This window comes from Mytilus edulis, chromosome 11 (genome assembly GCF_963676685.1).
Source record: "Mytilus edulis chromosome 11, xbMytEdul2.2, whole genome shotgun sequence".
Classification (NCBI taxonomy): Eukaryota; Metazoa; Mollusca; class Bivalvia; order Mytilida; family Mytilidae; genus Mytilus; species Mytilus edulis.
This window is the reverse complement of record NC_092354.1, coordinates 7,185,670-7,193,604: the sequence shown is the minus strand read 5'-3', so window position 1 is coordinate 7,193,604 and position 7,935 is coordinate 7,185,670. Positions and strand designations below refer to the sequence as shown.

The 7,935-nt window shown below is 31.2% G+C and overlaps 1 long non-coding RNA gene across 1 annotated transcript; it reads left to right on the top strand.

Annotated features, from left to right (window-relative positions):
* Window positions 1–1,898: 1,898 nt before the first annotated feature.
* On the top strand, window positions 1,899–6,412 carry LOC139495059 (uncharacterized). Its single transcript, XR_011657247.1, has 5 exons — window positions 1,899–1,955; window positions 2,523–2,684; window positions 4,440–4,575; window positions 5,587–5,692; window positions 6,334–6,412. It is a non-coding gene; the product is annotated as an uncharacterized lncRNA (long non-coding RNA).
* Window positions 6,413–7,935: the final 1,523 nt, after the last annotated feature.

Genomic DNA, 7,935 nt, shown 5'->3' with positions numbered 1-7,935 from the left:
CTGAAAATATTGAGTTGGAGATATCCTGTGAGTGTATTGCTAGTTGGACGGACCAGCCAGTAAAGACGTAGACGGACCAGCCAGAGAAGACATAGATGGACCAGCCAGAGGAGACATATTATGTGCAGGGGTTGATGTTAGCTGATTATTTCTTATTTGCTGAGTATGGATTTCAGGAGCATATATTTGAGGATCTGGAAGTTCCATTGAATCACTATCTGAACTTGAAGATGTCTCTTTAGTTCATACACATAGAATAAAATATCTATAGAGTACAAAATGTTAATTCAGAGACAACTGGAGCTACTTTACCTTTGCAACAACAATTTAACTTCCAAGGGAAGTAGGGTAGTCAGGATTATGTCTCACGGAGACAGAATTTCTTTATACACTATCAGGTATGTAGAAAATCTGGATTCAGATAAGTTGTTTTCCCCCTCAGATTTGAGTTGATTTAAGATGTCGCTTAAACAAACAACTTTTGATACAGGCAGAAACAATTGACACAGATCCAATATTTTCCTCTTCTGACTAGCCTCGTATAATATCATAAGGGAAATATCTCACCTATCCATTTAGCCTCTAAAAAGAAATTGGACCACTTACCTGATGCTTTCTGTTATCTACATGATCTATTAATCATGTGTTTCTTTGTCTAATATGCTCTCCTATTTATTTGTATTGTAGTCCTGTAATAATATGTTGTCATTTCAATGTTATATTTAACTTGGCCATTAAAGTGCGAGGTTTGACATGCCACAAAACCCGGTTCAACCCACCACTTTTATTCCCCTTTAAAAATGTCCTGTACCAAGTCAGGAAGATGGCCATTATTATATTATTGTTCGTTTCTATGTGTGTTACATTTTAACGTTGTGTCGTTTGTTTTCTCTAATTATGAGATATTAAGATAAGACGTGGCACGATACTTGTCTATCTCAAATTCATGTTTTTGGTTTTGATGTTATATTTGTTATTCTCGTGGAACTTTGTCTGATGCTTGGTCCGTTTCTGTGTGTGTTGAGTTTCGGTGTTGTGTTGTTGTTGTCCTCTTAAAATTAATGCATTTCCTTCGGTTTTAGTTTGTTACCCCGATTTTGTTTTTTCTCCATGGATTTATGAGAAGCGGTATACTACTACAAATAAATATTCCTAATTATTACACACATATTTATATATGCACTAATCTCACACAAAGTTAATATCATTTAATCACTTTCATCTTAAGCACTAACCCCCAAGGGTGACTGGGGTAGAGACATATGGTCACTTGGTCTTCTGACCGGCAGTAAAATGCTTGCCGAAGTGGGGCGTCCGTTTGGCTGTGCGGGATGTATCAAGTTCGCAGTCACGTCCGGTCAGAAGTTTTAAATATCTACCATGCGAATATTTTTTTCGAAAAACCTTTTTTTCATATTTCATCGCAATTATTCAAAAATTGTTTATTTAAAATACATTGCAGAGGAAAGAAAAAAAAAATCAAAAACGTTCCGCAGTTATAAAGATCTTGGACAGAAAAAATCAAATTTTCCTTTATACCGATACTGATACAAACCCATTGAATAGAAAATGAAATCACCAAATCACAACGCACGCGGAAAAGATATTACACGTCTGAACATAAATTATGATAAAATAAAATAGCTAAATCATCATGAAGAAAAAAAAAACCGTCAAATATGTACATGCATTTTACAATTTGTTGGTATATTTTCAGCATAACCGATTGCCAAGTTCAACAAAGAGCCAAAATTATTGACCTACAATTAAACTATAGAAAAAAAAAATGTTTTGTTTTTCTTGTTTATATATACATGTCTGTTTCCCTGTTTTCCATTCTCTACATACCAATGTCTTCTCTTATTTTTCTTCTTGTTGCAATAAAGTCTACAAAAAAAATGACAGATTATTATCCAGATCTTGATGATGGTTGTAATTGCCCAGCATGCTTTGAGGTAATATACATGTATTTTCATTGATTCTATGAAAAAAATCATGTAATGAACCAAAGAATACAATGATTTTTTTTGTAAAAACTTGGTTCATATTGACAATACATTATACCATTACAAATACCTTGTCTGTCCATTGGTCCATCAAATAATTCTGTCAAGCACTACAATATGAATGGGTGGAATGACTTCATACATGGCCACCAGCTTTACCATGTGTGAGCATTTTTTAGATACCAATTTTCTGTTTGCTGACACTGAAAATTTTTCAAAATGTAAAGTGAACAAATGTTTCCAAAAATACTTCTCCAATATGAATGTGCAGAATGACTTCATACTTGACCACCAGCTTAACAGTGATGAGTTTTTACTTGTGAACACTTATCAGATTTTTTAAATACCAACTGAATGTTTCCTGGGGCTTTGAACAAATTCCAATATGTTCATACATTTAAGTTACATGTGGGGTTATGCTTAGCGTGCAACTTCTTGTTCCTATATCAATAATCAACATGGTAAACTGTTTTAATATGATAAAATAAGATAAAGCTTAAATAATTTCTTTTAAAGGCTGACACAAGTATTTTTTGTTTTGATGCTGACTTCCAGTTGGTTCGAAAGTCATCATCAGGATACAACTGGATTGCACCAAAACATGAAGATAGGTTTTTCGTCCATCAGAAGCTAGTCGATGATTTTATTAAGGATTATGACACTCCAAAAATTGAAAAGGTAGGCCAAACTTAAGTTATTGTTTGCTGTTCCCGTACCCATGAATAAAAAATATTGGTAGGCAGGTAGAAATATATTTTTATTTATTTATTTAGTAAAACATGATAATAAAGTTCCTAATTAATAAAAATATTTTTTTGTTGAAAAACATTAACATTAAAAACAAGTGAAACTGCGAGCTACTGCTCACTGATGATACCCCCGCCGCAAGTGGATAATATTAATAGTGTAAAAATATGCAAGTGTTCGGTAAACAGGAAGTTGTCGAGTGATGAATCTGAAAACGCATCACACGGTATAGCTGACTTATATAAATCCTGAAACCAAATTTCAGAAATCCTTGTATTGTAGTTCCTGAGAAAAATGTGACGAAAATTTTCAAGTTGGCTATCATGTGTAAAATCATACAAGTGTTCGGTTAACAGGAAGTTGTCGAGTGATGAATCTGAAAACGCATCACACGGTATAGCTGACTTATATAAATCCTGAAACCAAATTTCAGAAATCCTTGTATTGTCGTTCCTGAGAAAAATGTGACGAAAATTTTCAAGTTGGCTATCATGTGTAAAATCATACAAGTGTTCGGTAAACAGGAAGTTGTCGAGTGATGAATCTGAAAACGCATCACACGGTATAGCTGACTAATACAAATCCTGAAAACAAATTTCAGAAATCCTTGTATTGTAGTTCCTGAGAAAAATGTGACGAAAATTTTCAAGTTGGCTATCATGTGTAAAATCATACAAGTGTTCGGTAAACAGGAAGTTGTCGAGTGATGAATCTGAAAACGCATCACACGGTATAGCTGACTTATATAAATCCTGAAAACAAATTTCAGAAATCCTTGTATTGTAGTTCCTGAGAAAAATGTGACGAAAATTTTCAAGTTGGCTATCATGTGTAAAATCATACAAGTGTTCGGTAAACAGGAAGTTGTCGAGTGATGAATCTGAAAACGCATCACACGGTATAGCTGACTTATATAAATCCTGAAACCAAATTTCAGAAATCCTTGTATTGTCGTTCCTGAGAAAAATGTGACGAAAATTTTCAAGTTGGCTATCATGTGTAAAATCATACAAGTGTTCGGTAAACAGGAAGTTGTCGAGTGATGAATCTGAAAACGCATCACACGGTATAGCTGACTAATACAAATCCTGAAAACAAATTTCAGAAATCCTTGTATTGTAGTTCCTGAGAAAAATGTGACGAAAATTTTCAAGTTGGCTATCATGTGTAAAATCATACAAGTGTTCGGTAAACAGGAAGTTGTCGAGTGATGAATCTGAAAACGCATCACACGATATGGCTGACATATATAAATGTTGATACCAAATTACAGAAAGGGTGGATGTGTAGTTCCTGAGAAAAATGTGACGAAAGTTTCATGGGACGGACTGACTGACGGACGGACTGACAGACAGAGGTAAAACAGTATACATCCCCTTTTTTAAAGCGGGGGTATAAAAATATTTTGGTAGATAGGCGAACAACAAACAAAAATATTATTATTTTAAGCCTGTGTGTGTGTGTTTAATTCAAATTCACACATTTGATATCAAATGATAGTAATAAATAAATTATATATTTCTTTTATCTACATGTACCTACTAATAATTCTACATCTAAGTCTTCAAGTAAAATCTAAACTTGGAAAAAAAGAAAAGCTTTAAAAAAATATTGCTGTTGTTTTTTTTTTTTAAATATGGATATTAGCCATTGAAAACGAAAATTAATTTAAGTTAAATTTTCCAGGACTGCAGTGACTTCCAAGCTGGAAACGACATAAAATCAAAAGCAAAGAACAACAAATTGTCTGAAACTGCAGTGTTTGGAGCCACCTGCAGACATGATTTCCCCAAAAGTTTTTTAGTTTAAAACATGGTGAAAAGTAAGCTATTACGATATTCATTATGAAATGTATTTGTGTCTTGCCTTTTTTATCAAAGGGCAATATGTTTTGTTTTTTCAATCTGACCTGTATTGGTTAAAGTAAAATTATGGTAGAAACGAAATGTGTGGTTACACATTTTCATGGTTTCAAATCAAAATTGATTACTTTTTTACTCACAAACCCTGCTACTGTCATGTCTGCCCTCATAATTTAGAAGATACTAGAAAATTGAACCACATAGGGCCATAGTTATTATATTTTTAGTTTTACGAAATTTTTTGACAAAACCAATGGGTAGGAGGACGAAAAAAAAAAAAACTGCTGCTGCTGATTTTTTTTTTAATACCAACCGTCAATATCAAAATTTTTTTTTTGTATTTCACCAGGAGATTTTCTAGTAGTGCGACAACTAATTTTTTTTTCTTGACAAGGTTTGAATTGAAAATCAATGTGCAACAACTTACTAAATCACCAAGAGCATAAATTTAGATTCTTTCATGCAGTTATGAACTAAAATTTAATTTTTTTTTGCATGAAAAACACTGGGTCGGAGGAGAAAAATAAAATAAAAATCAACATTTTTAATTTTATTTTTTTTCCTATTTGGCAAAAATTAGGGTAGGAGGGTTCGTAAAACTAAAAATAAAAAAAAACTACGGCCTAGGCATTAATGAATGTTACAATACTTTAAATTTTAGAGAATTAACTTGAATTTTATTGTTTCGAAGTGTGAAATAGATACTTTATCAATTTAAAGGTTTCGGATATAGTTAACTACCATGAAGGTAAAGGTACCACACACCGTTAATGTTTTAATTTGTTCTAATCACTTTAAAACATGAATGAATCTTTTTCCCAAACTTGTGTGTATGCTATATATGCATAACTGTAATGTTTACTGATAATTGATATAACATGACATACTTTAATTCACACCCGTAAAAATCATATTACGGTTATTTATATACCAAGAGGATCAGTCCAAATAATTCATTTTTTATTTTGAAGACTTGGGTATGCTGTTTTTTTATTAGAACTTTTACTAAAAAAGAACTCTGACAGACAAATGCACATATCTCACGATATTGCATGTTTATTGAAAAAACATCTTGAGGTAAAAAAAAAATCATCAGTACTGCATGTTGTTCAGGAATTGAATCATATTTTCTGCCCAATCTATGAGGCTTTTTTTATCCATCCGTATCAGGTTAAAGTTTCTAGTAAAGATAGTAAATGATGAAGTTATAGTTGCATCTACAAAATTGCTCAAATATTTCATTTGGATGTGATAAAATTGTATGCCAAATTGGGTTTTAACACTATTTCATGATTCACTAAACAGTGAGCATGTATTTTTGTTTAAATTTCATACAACATGATTGGTATCATCTATCCATGACACAAATTGATTTATGCATTTATGTTTTTACTTTCTTCATAAATTAAGTTAGAATGACTTTTTTAATTTTTCCAACAAGAATAAAATAGAGATATTGGTTTGTGCAAATTAATTTATATTTGATAAAGAGGGAAAATTCAACTACAGAAAAAACGAAAACAACTACAGGGCAACATACAGTCCTCCAGACGTGTACAGAATAAGTCCAACTTTAAACTGGAGAGCACTTGGAATGGAAAATGTATTTAACAGTTACAGAAACAATCAATAATCTGTTTTTAAACATACAAAATCAAAAAAATCTGTGCAATTTGGATGTTTATTCTAAATTTAATTCTTGTAATTATTTTTTTCAGAAAGCTGGCAGAAATGATTTGCTGGAGAAATTAACCTTTTCAGTTCCAATTTTCCATTGCTATGGACATTTTATGTCAAGTACTTCCAGATAAAACACAAATCTTCGTAAAATGATAAAGAGTTTATACCTGTGAACACAAATGTGTTATGTAAATTATTTATTTTACAAGATTTAAGGTATATTTTTGCAATACTTGTTTTATCTTAATTTTTTTAATTATTGTTGAACCTGCACGGTTAGTTTCATTATATTTTAATGTTTATGATCTTGTAGATTTTGTTAGGCCCTAGAAGGACAGAAAACCATGGTCTAACAGATGGGGAAGGAATTGAACGTTTGTGGTCCTATTTGGGTGGTTTTTCCACTATTACTAAAGAGATGACACCGGAAAACAGAACTGACCTATTAACAGACGGCCTTATTTACTTTGGTCAGAAAATAAGAGATAAAATCGGTAATTCTACATGATCACATAAAATAGTGCTTATTCTTAGATCACCTTTCCTAAAATGAAATGTGAGAATTTGCCATCATGTTTATCGAATGCCAGGGTAATTAAAATAACCCTTTCTGTTATTGTACTTGTTAAAACCTTAAACAAAGCTAAAAAGATGATCCTATTTTATTCTTTATACCTTGCCTATGATATTAGAGGGTCTATAATATTTTATTGTCTGTGCAAAAATTTGACTACAAAAAATGAAGATTTGGTATGATTGCAAATGAGAAAACTCGCCATCCAAGACCAAATATTAGCACATTTTTATTTTATTCTAGAACTGTTTTGAAATTAAACATAATTTGCTTAAGTACTTGGGACAGAACAATCATTTTTTTTGGATTGCTGACACTAAATTGGTAATTTTAAGGAAATTTTGCAGTTTTTGGTTATCTTAAATAAAATTAATGATAAATATAAACTGTAAACAGCAAAATTGTTCAGCAAAGTGAGATCTACAAACAAGTTTATAAAATTGTCAATTGACCCTAATCAAGGAATAATTGGCCTTTAAAGAAATTTTTCACAATTTGTTCATCCAGTTTGCTTACTTTTTTAAAAATGTTCTCCTTAAATGAAACTGCTGAATCAATTTCAGCTAAACTTAATTAGTGTAAATTTTGTATTTTATTTCATTGTATTTCAGGAAAAATAGCCACTATGGCTAAATAAAACATCAGGGTAAAAAAATGCATTTTTTTTTTGCTTATGTAGAAAATATGACAGTTACAAAGAGCATTTACATGGAATTTTTACCTCAAAACACAGATTATGTTCAAATTTGGGTAGTGTCACTTTTGTTGTTGTTTAGTTATGTTTCAGAATAATCTTATATGCAGCATGAGGGGCATCATCTCATTTATTTTTTTATAAAATAAAATATGTTATAAACAATATTTTCTTTTTTTATATAGGTAGAGAGAGAAGATGATTTTCAAAAATTCCTTCTGACCATTTCCGATATAGAAGAAGAGTAGGTTTATAAATAAATAAATCAGAAATTATTTTCTTTGCCACTGCTTTTAAAACACATTTTAATTCTTAAATTTATCATTCAAGAAAATAATTTGCACTTTATATTGATAATGAAAATATTAAAAA